The sequence below is a fragment of the Panulirus ornatus genome, chromosome 13 (genome assembly GCF_036320965.1).
Source record: "Panulirus ornatus isolate Po-2019 chromosome 13, ASM3632096v1, whole genome shotgun sequence".
NCBI lineage: Eukaryota > Metazoa > Arthropoda > Malacostraca > Decapoda > Palinuridae > Panulirus > Panulirus ornatus.
The window spans coordinates 46464603-46484967 of NC_092236.1; the positions used below are offsets into that span (position 1 = coordinate 46464603).

Consider the following 20365-nt stretch of genomic DNA (forward strand, 5'->3'; position numbering starts at 1 on the left):
AAGTGGCACTGACTATGACAGTCGTTCCAGGTGTGGAGCAGTTCACGGTGGAAATGGACCTAACGGCCTTAACAATTGGTCTGGGTGACACGACACAGCCCATAGCCGGCACACTTAATAATCTTCATGTTGACACTACACACGACGGCGCTGGAAGGGACAACGTTAAAAGGGGAAAAGGTCAATACCTGGCACTCGCCAGGGCAGCACAGCTGAGAGTGGCATGGAGCCAGGTATCGCTATTCATCTTACTTTAACTACGGTGACGGTAACTAGAGATGATTGGAGAACTGTTATTAGTGTCTATTCTTCTCTACCTACTAGTAGGAGTGGTGAATTCTCCCTGGCCAGCATAGGAGTCATTATGGGCCAAGAATATGGGCATCACTCTGGCCAGCGGACCAGTCGTCACTGGCCAGTAGTCTGGTCATCGCCTTGGCTATCAGAGCGGTCATCAGCAGTTAGCATTGTGGTCATCATATCAGCCAGCAGTGGTAATCGCTTGTCATTAGATGGTTATGAGGATGACCAGACGACAGGTCATCCATCAGCAAACCAGTCACTACTGGCTGGCTGAGTTACAGTAACCTGGCATGAGGACCGTCGTCATCCATCAACATCATACTCGCTAGGTACAGGACCCTAAGCACCACCTCTGCCATCGTTCTTGTTTGGCACAGGAACCAAGTTCCACCTTTTAGTCTCTTTCATCCACAGAAATCAACCATTTCATCAACCCTCGTCCCTGCCAGCCATAGGAACCAAGTTCCAACTCTGCCTTTCTTTCTACCTACCATAGGACCCATGATCTACTTCCCCTCCATCCCTATCATACATAGTAACCATGCTCCAGTTCTGCCGTCGTGCCTCCTACCTACATGGACTAGGCTATACTTCTACCGTCATCCCTACCAGGCACAGTTACCAGTTTCAACTTTCCCTGCCAGGCAGAAGAACGAGGCTAAACTTCTGCCCTCGTCCCTACCAGCCATGAAAACTGTCGCCACTTTCGTTCTCTCTGTCAGGTAAAGCGACGAGGCTCGACCTCTGCCTTTGCACATGGTAAAGTTACCACTGCTACCTTCTTTGTGCTTCACCAATTTGGAATGAAGTAGTGATTTTTAAGTACGAGTTTTGTCTCAGACAATACTGTCTAAGCAAAATACAGATGAATCTAAATGGCATCTTACCCAACCCTGAAAAGATCCTTCCAAATGAACTACATCCAGAGCTAAGGGAATAGCAGACGCAGGCTAACAGTGGCAAGCGAGACGACCCTGTTCGTCACGGCAGAGAGGCGAAGCTCATTATGGCCTAATGACTACACTGCATGTGCGCTGATGTGTATCTGCTTTACTTCTACTATTGCAACATTCCGACTGTAGACACATACAGTTGTGGTCAATTATTCCTAATGCTTTGAGAATTAGTTTCTATGGGCAAAAGTAGACATTTGTTGAGCTCTGCTGTATTTTCTTAAAGCAGCCGTCATGGCACGGGCAAAATCACTGAGCTTACCACAGGACTAAATTGCATGAAAGACTCACCTCTTGAAGGTGTGAAGGACACAGGGAAAGGGAAGAATGAGAGAAGGATGACAATGTCGCACCTATACTGTACAAGAAACGGAGGTATGATAACGGCCACATGAGAAGCAGCAGGTAGTCGCGTGCCTTAGGTCTATGACTTTGTTTTGCAAGCTGGAACACGCATGTGCAGATCACAAGAGCAGTGGCCGATATAATACTTGTAGAATAGATGGAGGGAAATAACACCACTGGGGACGGAAAGAAGTGCTTGAAGAAAATGATAGAAGGATTGTTAATCAGGCAGAAGCCTTTTGTTTTTAATGTGACTGAGAAATATGTGGAAGAGGAGCCACCCTAGATATGAGAGCAGCCCTCCATACCTGGAGGAACGAGTCCCGTAAATATGGAATAACCCCACGCACGGAAAATATTTGCGGCGCCTATACAACACCTTTAGCTCCCCCGAGAAGATTTCGTACCGTTCATCACTTAGGGTTCCCCAGAAGAGAGCGGAGGATATGGTTATGCCCAACATAACCATAACCATTACTTACATGGGTAATGGTCATAAGTTTTGTTGCATTCATTATTTGTATAGAGCTTATGGGAGCAGAGAGATGGGAGGAAATCTTTGTATATCTTGTAGTTCTGGAAATCGTGGATATTGATGGAAAGTTGCATGCATGTATTGAGGGACGATCACGGGGGAACGTACGAGTTCAACGCACACTGGCGTTTACGGGAGACTTTACGAGTGAATAAAATTATTATTATACAACGTTCAGGACCCCACCACTTGCAGGTTCGAGGCCACACTCCAAGCTGTGGCAGGGGAATGATGGACTCCTTTGGGCGGGAGAAGGTTCTCAAAGAAGCTTTATTCCTGCCCATCCATTGACGGTGGTGCAGGTGACTCGTACTGCTACACCAAAATGCAATTATGAAAATAATATGATTCGTCCACAGGGGAGGTACGATACAGCCAAACTGTAATAACTGAAGGAGAACTTCAGGATCAGAATTATCAGCAGTTACTAGTGAAGAGCTGGAGCATCATCATCATGTAGCATGGCTAAGGTGATTTAAGATAGACAGAATATTGTGATTTAAGGTAGATACAACATCTGAAAAGATACTGTGATTTAAGATGAACATAATATTTGAGAAGAATATTGTGATTAAAGGTAGACAGAATATCTGAGAAGAATATTGTGATATAAGGTAGACAGAATATTTGAGAATATACTTTTTATGAGAAGCTTAGAAAGTATATGAGAATATATGTGCAAAGGCAGAAAGCGATTATCAGAGAAAATTATAATTGGAAAAAAACAATAGTGTAATTACTGATAACTGTAAGATCGAAGAGAAGTTATAAGGTGTACTCACTTCTCACTGTTCATCGTTCCCACTTAGTCTCTCATCTTTTTTTAGTTTCTCCTGAGAAAGAAAACAAATCTTATTAATTTTCATGCATAAACTCTGATCTTAATCTCAATAATATTACAGACAACTGATATATACAGAGAAAGAGACATGGAAAAAACAGACGCACGAACAGACAAAGGCTTTCAGAGACACAGAACTGTCCTTCCTTCAGGAGGCGAGACGCGAGAGGCGAGAAAGATGTCTTTTGATCCTGTCAAAGATATGCTAAGTAGTTTAATTCATAAACATCATTTGGTTAGAAAAACTGGCCGTTGTTTTCACAGAGACCTTAGTTGTTCTGCGCTGTCTTCCCATTTCTCTTTCTCACTCTCTTCTGCGTTCGCTTTCACCTTTAATCATCTTTCTCCCCTTATTCTCTTTTACCCACTCTTTCCTTTTCTGTTTTCTGTGTACTTTGTTCTTTATAATCTTTTCGCTTTCCTCTCCCTTCTGCCTTTCATTTTTGTCTTCGTATTCTCTTCCTCTATTTCTCGCGCTGATTTTAAAACACTCTTCTTCTCTCATTATACTTGCTCTCTCTTCATCAACGGTCTCATCTTGCTCTAATTATCTTTCCTTTAATAGCTCTCTCTCTCTCTCTCTCTCTCTCTCTCTCTCTCTCTCTCTCTCTCTCTCTCTCTCTCTCTCTCTCTCTCTCTCTCGGTTTCAATATGATAATATGAGGAGGTAAAAGTCAGATATCACATGGCTGCTTCACTTCAAATGGCATAAACATTTTCAGGACAAAATTTACAATTTAAGCAACATGGGAAGTAAAATAAAATCCTTTAATGTAAATGTTGCCTTCAGCAACAATAATACTATAAAGAATATCTTAATCAGAAGCACCAGAAAATTCTCCTGGGTGCATATAAAAAGTGCCATGTAGAAATTGCGATAAGTTTTATGTTGGGCAGACTGGTAAGGATCTTTCTGTTAGACTTATGCAACACAAATATAGTAGAAGAACAGGACAAGAATCAAATGCCTTGTTCAATCATGTTAAAAACTATGATCATTGTACTGACTGGAGTAATGCCATCTCAGTTATTAACTCTAACTCCAGTACTACGAGAAATATCACCGACTCTTCTATTATTAAATACACAAAGAATTATAATCTTAATAATAGTGAAGGTCTATAAAAATTGGATAACTTTATTGTTTATAAGATTTGTAAACAATTCACCTTCTTGTCCACATAATGGGTTTATGATACGCTCGTTGTCTTTCTTGGGCAATCGCATGTTTACCAAATGGCGTCCTAGCTACGTCTCTTCGTTGTATATCAACTGACTGTTATATTTCTCTCTTGTGTCTCCCCTGATGATGTGAATATTACACGAAAGTGCACTTGGGAACTTATCGTGTTTCATTTTCCCCTTGGATTCATAGGAATATACTTGACCACACGCAAAATTGTGATCCTTTCCAATATATATATATATGATTTGGTAAACAGAGAAGTAGTGAAAGCTTTGCGGAAGATGAAAGCCGGCAAGGCAGCAGGTTTGGATGGTATTGCAGTGGAATTTATTAAAAAAGGGGGTGACTGTATTGTTGACTGGTTGGTAAGGTTATTTAATGTATGTATGACTCATGGTGAGGTGCCAGAGGATTGGCGGAATGCGTGCATAGTGCCATTGTACAAAGGCAAAGGGGATAAGAGTGAGTGCTCAAATTACAGAGGTATAAGTTTGTTGAGTATTCCTGGTAAATTATACGGGAGGGTATTGATTGAGAGGGTGAAGGCATGTACAGAGCATCAGATTGGGGAAGAGCAGTGTGGTTTCAGAAGTGGTAGAGGATGTGTGGATCAGGTGTTTGCTTTGAAGAATGTATGTGAGAAATACTTAGAAAAGCAAATGGATTTGTATGTAGCATTTATGGATCTTGAGAAGGCATATGATAGAGTTGATAGAGATGCTCTGTGGAAGGTATTAAGAATATATGGTGTGGGAGGAAAGTTGTTAGAAGCAGTGAAAAGTTTTTATCGAGGATGTAAGGCATGTGTACGTGTAGGGAGAGAGGAAAGTGATTGGTTCTCAGTGAATGTAGGTTTGCGGCAGGGGTGTGTGATGTCTCCATGGTTGTTTAATTTGTTTATGGATGGGGTTGTTAGGGAGGTAAATGCAAGAGTTTTGGAAAGAGGGGCAAGTATGAAGTCTGTTGGGGATGAGAGAGCTTGGGAAGTGAGTCAGTTGTTGTTCGCTGATGATACAGCGCTGGTGGCTGATTCATGTGAGAAACTGCAGAAGCTGGTGACTGAGTTTGGTAAAGTGTGTGGAAGAAGAAAGTTAAGAGTAAATGTGAATAAGAGCAAGGTTATTAGGTACAGTAGGGTTGAGGGTCAAGTCAATTGGGAGGTGAGTTTGAATGGAGAAAAACTGGAGGAAGTGAAGTGTTTTAGATATCTGGGAGTGGATCTGGCAGCGGATGGAACCATGGAAGCGGAAGTGGATCATAGGGTGGGGGAGGGGGCGAAAATCCTGGAGGCCTTGAAGAATGTGTGGAAGTCGAGAACATTATCTCGGAAAGCAAAAATGGGTATGTTTGAAGGAATAGCGGTTCCAGCAATGTTGTATGGTTGCGAGGCGTGGGCTATGGATAGAGTTGTGCGCAGGAGGATGGATGTGCTGGAAATGAGATGTTTGAGGACAATGTGTGGTGTGAGGTGGTTTGATCGAGTGAGTAACGTAAGGGTAAGAGAGATGTGTGGAAATAAAAAGAGCGTGGTTGAGAGAGCAGAAGAGGGTGTTTTGAAGTGGTTTGGGCACATGGAGAGGATGAGTGAGGAAAGATTGACCAAGAGGATATATGTGTCGGAGGTGGAGGGAACAAGGAGAAGAGGGAGACCAAATTGGAGGTGGAAAGATGGAGTGAAAAAGATTTTGTGTGATCGGGGCCTGAACATGCAGGAGGGTGAAAGGAGGGCAAGGAATAGAGTGAATTGGAGCGATGTGGTATACCGGGGTTGACGTGCTGTCAGTGGATTGAATCAGGGCATGTGAAGCGTCTGGGGTAAACCATGGAAAGCTGTGTAGGTATGTATATTTGCGTGTGTGGACGTATGTATATACATATGTATAGGGGGGGGGGGGGGGGTTGGGCCATTTCTTTCGTCTGTTTCCTTGCGCTACCTCGCAAACGCGGGAGACAGCGACAAAGTATAATAAAAAAAAAATAATATATATATATATATATATATATATATATATATATATATCTTTCTTTCTTTCATACTATTCGCCATTTCCCGCGATAGCGAGGTAGCGTTAAGAACAGAGGACTGGGCCTTTGAGGGAATATCCTCACCTGACCCCCTTCTCTGTTCCTTCTTTTGGAAAAAAAAAAAAAAAAAAAAAAAAAAAAAAAATATATATATATATATATATATATATATATATATATATATATATATATATAGTGCAAAAGATTATGAGTGATCGGGGCTTAAACATGCATGAGGGTGAAAGGAGTGCACGGGATAAAGTGAATCGGAAAGATGTGGCATACTCAATGTCGAAGTGCTGTCAATGGACTAAACTAGGGCATGTGAAGCGTCAAGGGCAAACCATGGAAAGATCTGTAGCGCGTGCTTATGAATAGGGCACTTCGGTGTCGGTGCATTACACATGATAGCCAGAAAATGGATGTGAGAAGATACGACCTTTCTTCGTCTGTTCCTGGCGCTACCTCGTTAACGCAGGAAGCGGTGATCAATTGTCAATAAATATATATATATATATATATATATATATATATATATATATATATATATTCAAACATTTCCCTCACCTATGTGCAATGCAAATATACGTGAACATTTTCCTTTTTTTTCTGGAAACATAACTCACCAAGTTTAAAACACGAATGACAAATGCCAATTTCTAAGCTTTCAATTTGACTGTCATATTTGAGAGCATGGTAATATATTCCTCTCACTATTAGAAGCAAACTGCATAAATTTAACTCTCGAATGGATTTTCTGATAGGTCAAATTTGAATATGCAGATGAGGTGGAATTAATTTTGTCCATAACATTCTCCGAATTATCGGCAGGTTTTACTATATTCACATACAGCAGGATTCAGTGATATCTATATCTATCTATCCATCTATCTATCTATCTATCTATCTATCTATCTATCTATCTATCTATCTATATACATACATATATGTAAATACTGAGTGAGGGTTTTATGATACCAAATGTAATTATTTTTTTTCCATTAAGTGCTGTTGGTTGACGTGCTGGTAGTGTTGGCTGACCTGCTGGCAGTGTTGGCTGACGTGCTCGAAGTGTTGGCTGACATGCTGGAAGTGTTGACTGACGTGCTTGTAGTGTTGGCTGACCTGCTGGCAGTGTTGGCTTACGTGCTGGTAGTGTTCGCTGACGTGCTGGAGGTGTTCGCTGACATGCTGGAAGTGTTGGCTGACGTGCTAGGAGTGTTGCCTGAAGTGCTGGGATTGTTGGCTGACTTGCTGAAACCTTTGGCTCACGTGCTGGAAGTGCTGGCTGACGAGCTATGTGTTAGCTGAAGTGTTGGAGGTGTTTTCTGACGTGCTGGAAGTATTGGCTGATGTGCTTCAGGTGTTGGTTGATGTGCTGGGAGTGTTGGCTGACGTGCTGGAAGTGTTGGCTGACGTGCTGGCATACCTGCTGGAAGTGTTGACTGACGTGCTGGGAGTGCTGGCTGACGTGTGGGAAGTGTTGGCTGACGTGCTTCAAGTGTTGGCTGATGTGCTGGGAGTGTTGGCTGATGTGCTGGAAGTGTTGGCTGACGTGCTGGTAGTGTTGGCTGTGACCTGCTGGAAGTGTTGGTCGACCTTCTGGAAGTGTTGGTTGACCTGCTTCAAGTGTTGGCTTATATGCTGGGTGTTGGCTGACGTGCTGAAAGTGTTGGCTGACGGGCCGTAAGTGTTGGCTGACTTGCTGGCAGTGTTGGCTGACGTGCTGTAAGTGTTGGTTGACTTGTTGGCAGTGTTGGATGACGTGCTGGAAGTGTTGGCTGACGTGCTGGGAGTTCTGGCTGACGTGTTGGAAGTGTTGGCTGACGTGCTAGAAATTTTGGCTGACGTGCTGGGAGTGCTGGCTGACGTGCTGGAAGTGTTGGCTGACGTGCTGGAGGTATTGGCTGACGTTCCGGTAATTTTGGCTGACGTGCTGGGAGTGCTGGCTGTCGCGCTGGAAGTGTTGACTGACGTGCTGGTAGTGTTGGCAGACCTGCTATAAGAGTTGGTTGACATACTGTAAGCGGTGGCTGATATGCTGGAAGTGTTGACTGACGTGCTGGTAGTGTTGGCTGACCTGCTGGCAGTGTTGATTGACGTGCTGGAAGTGGTGGCTGACCTGCTTCAAGTGTTGGCTGATGTGCTGGGAGTGTTGGCTGACGTGCTGGGAGTGTTGGCTGACGTGCTGGAAGTGTTGGCTGACGAGCTGGTAGAGTTGGCTGACCTGCTGGAAGTGTTGGCTGACGTGCTGGGAGTGCTGGCTGACGTCTTGGAAATGTTAGCTGACGTTCTGGAAGTGTTGGCTGACGTGCTGGGAATTTTGGTTGACGTGCTGGGAATGCTGGCTGACGTGTTGGAAGTGTTGGCTGACGTGCTGGAGGTGTTGACTGACGTGCTGGCAGTGTTGACTGCCGTGCTGATAATTTTGGCTGACGTGCTGGGAGTGCTGGCTGGCGCGCTGGAAGTGTTGGCTGACGTGCTAGGAGTGTTGGCTGAAGTGTTAGAAGTGTTGGCTGAAGTGCTGGAAGCGTTGGCTGACGTGCTGGTAGTATTGGCAGACCTGGTGTAAGAGTTGGCTGACGTGCTGTCAGTGGTGGCTGACATGCTGGAAATGTTGACTGACGTGCTGGTAGTGTTGGCTGACCCGCTGGGCGTCTTGGCTAACGTGCTTGAAGTGGTGGCTGACGTGCTGGAAGTGTTGGCTGACGTGCTAGAGTGTTGGTTGAAGTGCTGGAAGTGTTTTCTGACGTGCTGGAAGAGTTGGCTGACGTGCTTCGAGTGTTGGCTGATGTGCTGGGAGTGTTGGCTGATGAGCTGGAAGTGTTGGATGACGTGCTGGTAGTGTTGGCTGACGTGCTGGCAGAGCTGGCTGACGTGCTGTAAGTGGTGGCTGACATGATGGAAGTGTTGAATGACCTGCTGGCAGTGTTGGCTGACGTGCTGGAAGTGGTGGCTGACGTGCTGGAAGTGGTGGCTGACGTGCTGGAAGTGTTGGCTGACGTGCTGGAAGTGTTGGCTGACGTGCTGAGTGTTGGCTAAAGTGTTGGGAGTGTTGGCTGACGTGCTGGAAGTGGTGGCTGACATGCTGGAAGTATTGACTGACGTGCTGGTAGTGGTGGCTGACCTGCTGCAAGTGTTGGCTGACGTGCTGGAAGTGGTGGCTGACGTGATGGAAGTGATGGCTGACGTGCTGGAAGTGTTGACTGACGTGCTGGTAGTGTTGGCTGACCTGCTGACAGTGTTGGCTATCGTGCTGGAAGTGGTGGATGACGTGCTGGAAGAGTTATTCTGACGTGCTGGAAGTGCCCGCTGACGTGCTAGGAGTGTTGGCTGAAGTGCTAGAAGTGTTGGCTGACGTGCTGGTAGACTTGCTGGAAGTGTTGGCTGACGTGCTGGGAATGTTGGCTGACGTGCTGGGAGTGTTGGCTGGCGTGCTGGAAGTGGTGGTTGACGTGCTGGGAATTTTGGCTGACGTGCTGGGAGTATTGGCTGACGTGCTGGAAGTGTTGGCTGATGTGCTGGTAGTGTTGGCTGACGTGCTGGTAGTGTTGGCTGGCGTGCTGGGAGTGTTGGCTGGCGTGCTGGAAGTGGTGGTTGACGTGCTGGGAATTTTGGCTGACGTGCTGGGAGTATTGGCTGACGTGCTGGAAGTATTGGCTGACGTGCTGGAAGTGTTGGCTGACGTGCTGGCAGTGTTGGCTGACGTGCTGGTAGTGTTGGCTGACCTACTGGGAGCAAAGCCTCGCCGCTCATTCGAGGATTTGTCTTGCTTATCTGTGATGGATTTTACTGTGAGCTGCAGCCAAGGAGAAGGAACGGCTTGTGGTGGCTTACGTTCTCTCTCTCTCTCTCTCTCTCTCTCTCTCTCTCTCTCTCTCTCTCTCTCTGGTAGAGACACCACGGCCCAACGTCTGGAACGAAGACCGTGTACATAATGACGTATTCTTCTATACACAAGAACAAAAGCATCCGACAGAATTCATTTCCGAAGGCGTCACCACTTGAGGTCTTTTAAAACTTCTTGTGTTCAGATGTGAACGTTAAATGCTCGGGAAGATACATGTGGGGGAGTGGCGCGAGGGAATCCTTCCAGAATCGGTGATATGATGACACGGTGTTCAGGGAGGAGACTTCTGCTTTAAACATCATGTCTCCATCTCTATAAACAGAGGAGTTAGGACGCTATTGTAGGTCCTCCAGCAGGTCATCTCGTAGACCATCAAGTCTGGTCTCATCTGCCTTCCCCATAGTCTCCATGAACCGTATCAGGGAGACTGTACCGTATCAAGGAGACTGTACCGTATCAAGGAGACTGTACCGTATCAGGGAGACTGTACCGTATCAGGGAGACTGTACCACCGTATCGGATGTCAATCATCCATCAATTCGATGGCCAATTTTGAAGGCTGGATGCTCGACTCTCTTCTTCATGACACTGTTGATAACTCAAGTGGCGACGATGATATACATGAGTACCGACGAAGGTAAGAGGTCGGTGTGTGGTGACCGTCATGTATCATCACAAGGCGGTGTTCCTGCGTCCTCGCTCCCGCTGCTGCTGACGGAGGTGACAACGCGAGAGAAAAGTCATCTTTAGCGGGGCTGGACATCGTCAGTTGAGGGACATGAGCACAGCGTCAGGGAGGAGCGCAGACTTGGGCTGCAGGAATCTCTGAAGAAGAGGTCATGTGGTAACACCAGGAACTCCTTCAGAGAATGATAGCTGGGTGATGATGAAAGAACCAATGATTGATGAATGAATGATGAAAAATGAGAATGGTCGCTGGGTAATGATGAAAGAACCAATGATTGATGAATGAATGATGAAAAATGAGAATGATCGCTGGGTGATGATGAAAGAACCAATGATTGATGAATGAATGATGAAAAATGAGAATGGTCGCTGGGTAATGATGAAAGAACCAATGATTGATGAATGAATGATGAAAAATGAGAATGATCGCTGGGTGATGATGAAAGAACCAATGATTGATGAATGAATGATGAAAAATGAGAATGATCGCTGGGTAATGATGAAAGAACCAGTGATTGATGAATGAATGATGAAAAATGAGAATGATCGCTGGGTAATGATGAAAGAACCAGTGATTGATGAATGAATGATAAAAAATGAGAATGATCGCTGGGTAATGATGAAAGAACCAATGATTGATGAATGAATGATGAAAAATGAGAATGATCGCTGGGTAATGATGAAAGAACCAATGACTGATGAATGAATGATGAAAAATGAGAATGATAGCTGGGTAATGATGAAAGAACCAATGACTGACGAATGAATGATGAAAAATGAGAATGATCGCTGGGTAATGATGAAAGAACCAATGATTCATGAATGAATGATAAAAAAAAGTTTACATTGTGCTGTGCTGATAAAAAACAAAACAAACACAATGTCAACCGAAACACACATATCTTAAGGTGAAAATGAGAGGAGTGAACACAAGGGAGGGCGGGAGATGGTCAGCTGAGAGGCGAATCCCTCACTGATAACCGATGTTCTCGGGATTCTTGCACATATTTCCATATTTACTCACACACAATGAAGAAAAAAGTAGCCATGAAAATATAGATAATCATATAAAGTATACATACTCTACACAATGTATTATTCTCGTGTCGTGATAATATCATTCATAGATATGATAATGTAATCTGCAAAAATCATTTAATTCCTCGAATACTTAGCGGGTTCTGACGGTATGTTAATTGGACTTTGTAGTTTGCAGCAATTGCGCTCAGCATAAGAATTCTTTCATCAGAAATTCTGGACGAATTTTGGACCAACAGGACTTAAAAGAGACGGTAGCTGCAAGGGTAAGTGGTCGACATACCTCCATTATAATGTGATGAAAATCACACTGGCTGGCTTCCTGCGCAAGGACCCACAACAAACATAAGTCGTCCTTTCATTACCAACCATTACATATACCAAGCTACTCATAGCTTCTCCTTGTCTGCCTCATCATCATACTCCCCTTGTCTGCCTCATCAGCATACTCTCCTTGTCTGCCTCATCATCATACTCCCCTTGTCTGCCTCATCAGCATACTCTCCTTGTCTGCCTCATCATCATGTTTTTTGCTGAGCCTCATAGACTTTTAAATAACCTATAGAATACATAATTAGCAGTGGACGATGGAAAACAGTTTCAGTCTGAGGTAGGAGATATGTCGTTCATGAGATGGTGGAGTTGGAAGCATCCTATGAATTGAATTAATGGATGGGTTATCCTTCGGCAAGATGAGAGAGAGAGAGAGAGAGAGAGAGAGAGAGAGAGAGAGAGAGAGAGAGAGAGAGAGAGAGAGAGAGAGAGAGAGAGAGAGAGAGAGAGAGTTGGTAAAGCAAAGCAGTGAAAAAAAAATTTACCGATATTCTTTTTTTTTCTTAAAAAGCGCTGAAATAAAAGTTAAGAATTTGAAAAAAAAAAAGACAACATTGTCCCCCAAACACGTTGTTCAGATGTGGCCAAAGTTGGCGAGGGGGGTGGGGGGGTGGGGGGGTAGGGGTGAAAAAAAAAGAGAAAAGACATGGCCGAGAACAAACAAGAGTCAATCAAAAAAGTAAAGAATGGCAGAAAGAAACAGTGAGTCAATAAAGATAGACAAAGGGAAGGGAGAACAAAGAGACAAGGCAATTTGTAGGAGTGGGAGCGGCAGGCAGAGATATGAGCGGGGGGGGGGGAGGGGGGGAGGGGGGGCTTATCAGACCAGTTCCCAGGCGCGGCGGGCAGTGGTCGGCTGGGGAGAGGGGGGAAGGGGGGTGTGGAAAGGGAGGGGGGGAAAGGAGCAGCGACGAAAGTGGGGAGAGGAGGAGAGGAGGAGGAGGAGGAGGAGGGGAGTAACTAGGAGTGGGGGAGAGGATTGGAGACGGGGGGGGGGGGGAGAGGAGTGGGTGGAATGGGCGAGAGGAACATACGAAGTGGGAAGAAGAGTAGGAGGAGAGAGGAGGAGGAGTAAAGGGAGATAGGGAGAGGAGTGATGTGAGGGAGGGAAGAGAGTGGAGGATGATGTGAGAGATGTGGAGGAAGATGGAAAGAGAAGAGGAGGGAGAAGGGAAGATAACTGGAGGAAGAGGGGAGAGAAGTAGGCTAAGACGGAAGGAGAGTGGACGAAGGTGAGAGAGGTGCGGAGGGAGATGGGGAGAGGAGCTGAGGATGATGTGAGAGGAGTGGTGGGAGAGGAGAGAAGAATGGAAAGAGAGGGTAGAGAGGTGGAGCTAGAGGGGAGATGAACAGAAGGAAGAGGAAGAAAAAGTGAAGGAGGAGTGGAGAGAGATGAAGTGAGATATGAATAGAATAGAGTGAGAGAATAATAGAACACAGCACAGGAAAGATGAGGGGAGGAGAGTGAGAAAACGAATGGAGGACAGAGGCGTAAGAAGAGACGAAAATATGAAATTACAACGGGAACACATGGGGTAGTAGTGGAGGGAACGAAAGAGGGGAAGAGAGGGAGAGAGAAGGAAACGAAATATGGCTGAGGAGCTAATGAAGCGAGGAAGAGAGATTGTGGGAAATAACACAAGGAAAACGTGTTGTGAGATGAGATCTTTTCTGCCAGCAGGAGCGTAACTTAAGTGGCCTTCATCTATGTGTACCTAACTGATGTGGTAACTATGTAGAAAAGTGATGTGGTAACTGTGTATATACCTGGTGTGGCAATTGTTTATATACCTGATGAAGCAACTGTTTATACATTTCATGTGGTAACTGTGTATATACCTGAAGTGAAAACTGTGTATATACCTGATGTGATAACTGTTTATATACTTGATGTGGAAATGTTGTATATACCTATGTGATAAATGTGTATATACCTGATGTGGTAACTGTGTATATACCTGATGTGGTAAGTGTTTATATACTTGATGTGGAAATTTTGTATATACCTGATGTGATAATTGTGTATATATCTGATGTGGTAACCGTGTATGTACCTGGTGTGGTAACTGAGTGTATATTTCATGTGGTAACTGAGTATATACCTGATGTGGTAACTGTGTATGTACTTCTGGTAACTGTGTTTATACCTGATGTAATAACTGTATAAACCTGATGGGGTAACTGTTTATATACCTCATGTGGCAACGTGTATATACCTGATGTGATAATTGCGTATGTACTTGATGTGATAAATGTGTATATGCCTGATGTAATAACAGTGCATATACCTGATTTGGTACCTCAGTGCGTAAATATATCATTTACGAAAGTTATATACAGCAGTGGTGACAACTATGCAACTAATTAATGTGACAAAAATGAAACATATGAAAAGTTCAAACAATAACATAATCTTTTTTTCAAATATTCCTCTCTTTTTCTCCTCTCAGACTCATAAGATATCTCATACAAGGGAAGATTTTTCTGAAACTCTCAGCTCTCATAAAAAATTTCAAAGGGATCCGATGATCCCATATACGTTCTCATAAATTCCAACAAACACCTTTTTTTTTACAGGTCTGGATCCATTAACCGTGACGCCTGGAAGTCATCAGGCCCTAAAAGGGTGATAGAAGGGGTTGGGAAGGGAAAGGAGTGTAGGATGCCAGACTGAGGATGCCAAGTGAATAAAAGGTATTGATTCGAAGGGTCAACGCCTCGGGTCAAATCACTTCGAGGGAATTCCCTACCACATAATTCAGACTGAGGTTATTAAGAGAAAGGCATCCGCTGCGCAGGCAGTAAGCGAGGTCAGCCAATGGTGGAAGTTAGTGATGTGGAAAGCGTTTCCAGAAGAACGACGTCCATCGCGAAGCGATAGAACGAACTATAAATAGGGGTAACAGTGCCAATAAAACAGTTCCCCTGTCATGATGGTGGAGTGGAGAGCCAACACTGGGGAAAGAACCGCTGCTCCATAAAGACCACTGTTTACGATGCCACTTTGCCCGATAAACGATTCTTCTTACGGAATCATTGCTCGTTCAACACACGTGCTTACGGAACCATTGCTCTATAACACTTTTGTGTATGCATTCACTGCTCGTTAAGCACTTATATCAACGGAACCATTGGTTATAAAACGATACTGTTTACGGAACCAATGCTTGGAAAACATTACCCTTTACGGAACTATTGCTCCATAAACATTACTGTTTATGGAATCATTACATGCCAAGCACCACTGTTTGCGGAACCATCGTTTGATAAACAAAGTTCTTTATGGAGGCATTGCTCTACAACGACCCATCTATAAGGAGTCATAGCGTGGTGAAGGAACTACAGATTCAGTAAAAGTATGATGTTAAAACCTGTGGTGTTACGGTACCGGGAGAGATTACTTCAGAAACTACCCATACGTCTGACAAGGCGCGGGAGAGATGAGAGACCAAATGACAACTTGGAGTGGCACTGATGTACAATAGTGCGTCGGTCAGTCCGGTACTGGGAGGTGCCATTGTAAGATGCTGGAGTCGTTGGAGTGGTCCAGAGGAACGTGTTTCCATCATGTCTCTCTTTATAAGGTGATGAATGTGAAAATAATAAGATTTAATCATACTCCATCTGTATCATGAAGTTTAGATGACAGCATGATAAAAAAGTACCAACAGTTGAATTCTCAAGAACCACTCCTTTCCTATTGTTCCAGTGGTTACAGTTGAATTTTCAAGAACCACTCCTTTCTCATTGTTCCAGTGGTTTCTATATATAAGGTGCGTATAACAGTTACAAAAACGAATCCCTGACCGTGTAGAAAGATGTCACGCTCCTCTGAATACATTCCGTTATCCTCTGTCCCCAAATTTTCACGATGTCAGAGCGTCATCTGTGTTTGTGTGTGTGTGTGTGTGTGTGTGTGTGTGTGTGTGTGTGTGTGTGTGTGTTTGTTTGTGTGTGTGTGTGTGTGTGTGTTTGTTTGTGTGTGTGTGTGTGTGTGTGTGTGTGTGTGTGTGTGTGTGTGTGTGTGTGTGTGTGTGTAGTTATCTGTTTGTAGTTAGATACTTGTAATTTCCTATCTGTACAACATGGAAAGAGAGTTCTACAGTCATAGAGCCCAACTCTTGAACTTTGTCTCACTCTCGTCCGTCATCTTAGAACCATCGTACACTCTCTGTATTCACTCTCATCAAATTTCGATGCCAGACATGACCAGCTTCTGTCCGAACTGCTGACCAATGGTTTCAGAGGTCCGGACAGATAGAGCCAGGGGAATACAGTCTGATTTCATTCCCAGTCTCCAGCAACCAGCGAAAAACACCGGGAGAGAAAATCCGTAGAGAGGACAGAGGGAAGAGGCTATCACTAGGAGTGGTGGTGAGCGGCAGACAGAGAAATGAGCCGGACCTCGGGGAACAGCTCCACAGACAAGGAGTTATGGCCAGGGAGAAAACTGCACAGGAAAAATGCTGGAAACTGAGATTCTGACAAAATACATGGAAGCAAATAGGAAGAGGGTGAACAAGAGGGAGAAGAGAGGGCGAAGAGGAAGAGAATAGAAAAGAAGAAAAAAAGAGGGAATGGTTTTAGGAAGAGTGAAAAGAAAGAAAAAATGTTAACAAGTAAAGGAGCAGTGGAATCGGAGTGTGGGAAGAGGGTGGACACAGGTGAAAACTGATTTGAAAAAGGAGCTGAAAGCAAATTTGGAAAGATGAAGAGAATAACATAAAAGGAAAATAACGCAGGGAAAACTCTCAGTGGAAGTAACCAAACGCGTGCTTGAAGAGAATAGCTGTGCTGCATGGTTGTGCTGCATGGCGGCCCTTGCATGGTTTAGCATGACAAAGTCTACTGCATGAGGAATGCTCACCACTCGAGAAATAACCAGAATGACGAAGGGAACCGTTTCCTTTTTGGAAGATGTTTGTTCACATGAGTAGGAGGGACCCTTCTGGCACTCTACGTGTGTCAACTGCGATATATGAACATTTTTTGTGAAGCATGACAACGAAACAGTTATATACAACATCAAAGACATCGGGTAGTCAGTCAGACAGGTGCTCGGATCAGGCCGAACCTGGTGAATCTTGAAGAACAATGTGTCTCTGCCTCTACGGTGAATGCAAGGAGAAATTGATGAAAGGACCCGTGTAACGCACTTTCCTCAGGAAGGGGTGCAGGAAACGCACTTTCTCCTCTGTTTGTCTCTCTCACTCTCCTCATGAAAACATCGGTGCAACAAAAGAAGCTTTTCTTCTGCTTACATTCATCAGGAAGTCGGAGAGTGTAAGCGGGAAATATCTTGGCAATAAATTTCAAGCAGTGAAAAAGTTACAAAGTTTTATTCTCAGTGGCGTCATAGAGAAATTCTAGAGTTTGTTATAATCGTATTAGAAAACTCTCGATTCTTTCCTTTTCCAGACGAGTTTAGAATATGTCACGTAACACTACATAATGTGGACTATCATAAATCGTGTTAGGTTCTTTTGTATTGCTTCTCTATCGATTTTAACCTTTTTGTACATGTAACACTACTCTATGTACAGAACAACAACATTGAATGTTGAATGTGAGAATCACTAACACGAACAGATTCGGTCCCTCCGGCTCCCATAGGCTCGCTCCTGAGGAGGGTTACCACACTTGTCTTTAGCCATCACCCTCCCTGATCACCACCACTCCCTCCCACACTCTTCCTCACCACCAACACTCCTTCTATCCCTGGTTACCACATCCTCCCTCACCATCACCCTTGATCTTAAACAAACACTCTTTTACTAGCAATGATAATATATAAAAAAAAAAAATGAGGTGTAATAGCAATGTGGGCAAAAGGTTTCTCACATATAGAGTGTAGGAGCGCTGGAATAACAGCCTCCTGCGGTAGTATATGCAAACACTATAACTACTTTTGAGTCGAGGCTGGAAAATTCTTCACTGACATCTGTTATTAGTAAGGAGACAATACTCTCATTTTTTCTTTTTAAAACCCAGCCGTATAGTAGATGTCATCAAACTGACAGGGAAAGTTTTCCAATTAACACTTTCCTATAAAATTTCCTTATCATTATCTTACCACAATACTGCATGGTTGAGCCGGAGGAGGAGGTAGGTAAGGAAGTGCCTCCTGGTTTACTGTCTTGTTTCTACCAGTATATATCTATCTGTCTATCACTATCAAAATAAATAGATATATATTTTTCTATTTTTCTTTCGTTTCTTTTTACAGTTAACCTCGCTATGAACCGTCAGACCTTCTGTTATCTGTCCTTCCCATGTACTTTATTTACCACTGCACTCTCTCCTCCCGACTACCATACACTCACTAACTACCACCACATCCCTCCTACCAAAACACCCTACCCTTCCTCTTTACCACTGTTTCTTCCCTCACTGGCCACTACAACCTGAACGGCAGAATGGCATAGTTCGGTGGTTCCAACTTACATCTGCTATTTTCCCACCTCATACCTCCCGAATTGCTGAAAAATATCTTTTCGTTCAATGATACAATATTTTTCCCGTAAGTAAATCAAACAAGCAAGTATCTAATTTTCTCCTTCCAAGGAAGTGGATGAATCATCAGCAACTGTGTAGGGGGCTGGGGATTAGTTGCTGTGTTTCTGGCGACTTCCACGGCCTGTGTGTTGATAGACTGACAGACTGAACCTCTTTTTCATAACAAAGGTCTCAAAGGCATGGGAGTTATTTAGACATTTACAGAAAATTCAAAGCTGATTAATGCTACTTCATAGAACGTTTAGTAATCATGGGCTAGAGTGACATATGCCCCACAGATATCCATCATTGCATCGATGTCATTATTCACATCACTGGCTCATTTTTCAGGTATTAGTTTGAGTGAGTGATCAATACTCCCGTACGGTGGTGGGCATTTCCCGCGTTAGTTAGGTAGCGTTCCAGAACAGATGCCTGAGGTTATGAGAGGAAACTCCCCACTTGGCCCCCTTCTCTGTTCCTTCTTTTGGAAAAGTAAAACTAGAGGGGAGGATTTGCAGCCCTCCGCTCCTGCCCCTTTTAGTCGCCCTCTACGACACGCAGGGAATACGTAGGAAGTATTTTTTCTCCCCTCTCCCCAGGGATAATATATTTCATTTATTTATTTTATCATACTTAATTGCCGTATCACGCGTTGGCGAGGTAGCTCAAGGAAACAGACGAGGAATGGCCCAACCCCCCACATACACATGTATATACATAAACGCCCACAGACGCACATATACATACATATACATTTCAACGTATACATACACAGACATATACACATGTACATATTCATACTTGCTGCCTTCATCCATTCTCGACGCCAACCCGCCACACATATAATAGCACCCCCCCCCCCCCTCCAGCGAGATAGCGATAGGAAAAGACAAAAATGGCCACATTCGTTCACACTCAGTCTCTAGTTGTCATGTGTAATGCACCGATAACCACAGCTCCCTTTCCACAGCCAGGCCCCAGAGACCTTTCCATGGTTTAACCTAGATGCTTCAAAGGCCCTTGTTCAATCCACTGACAGCACGTCGACCCCAGTATACACATAGTTCAAATTCACTCTGTTCCTTGCAAGCCTTTCACCCTCCTTTCAGGGCCCGATCGCTCAAAATCTTTTTCATTCCATCCTTCGACCTCCAACTTGGTCTCCCGCTTCTCCTTGCTCCATTACCTCTGACACATATCCTTTTTGTCAGTCTTTCATTACTCATTCTCTCCATGTGACCAAACCATTTCAACACACACTCTTCTGCTCTCTTAACCACACTCTTTTTATTACCACACATCTCTCTTAACCTTTCATTACTTACTCGATCAAACGACCTCACACCACATATTTTCCTAAAATCTCATTTCCAACACATCCACCCTCCTAAGCACACCCTAGCTATACTATAGCCCACGGCTCGCAACCATATAACATTGTTGGAACCGCTGTCCCTTCAAACATACCCTTTTTTGCTCCACGAGATAACGTTCTCGCCTTCCACACATTCTTCAACGCTCCCAAAACCGTCGCCCCCTCCCCCACCCTGTGACTCACTTCCGCTTCTTTGGTTCCAAACATATATATATATATATATATATATATATATATATATACATATATATATCTCAAACAAACTTCCAACAGCCAGGATCGAACCCGGGACCCCTGTGCAGGAATGCTAACCGCTAGGCTATGGGCCTGGCTAATAGGAAACAACTATTCGAATACTAAGTACTCGAATATATACATATATATATATATATATAT

At 44.1% G+C, this 20365-nt stretch overlaps 1 long non-coding RNA gene across 1 annotated transcript in view; it reads right to left on the bottom strand.

Moving 5' to 3' along the window:
* Positions 1–2916: 2916 nt before the first annotated feature.
* LOC139752630 (uncharacterized) overlaps positions 2917–20365 on the bottom strand; it is a 545285-nt gene continuing 527836 nt past the window's right edge. Inside the window, exon 3 of the long non-coding RNA XR_011713544.1 lies at positions 2917–2969. This is a non-coding gene — a long non-coding RNA (uncharacterized lncRNA). The remainder of the gene's footprint in view (positions 2970–20365) is intronic.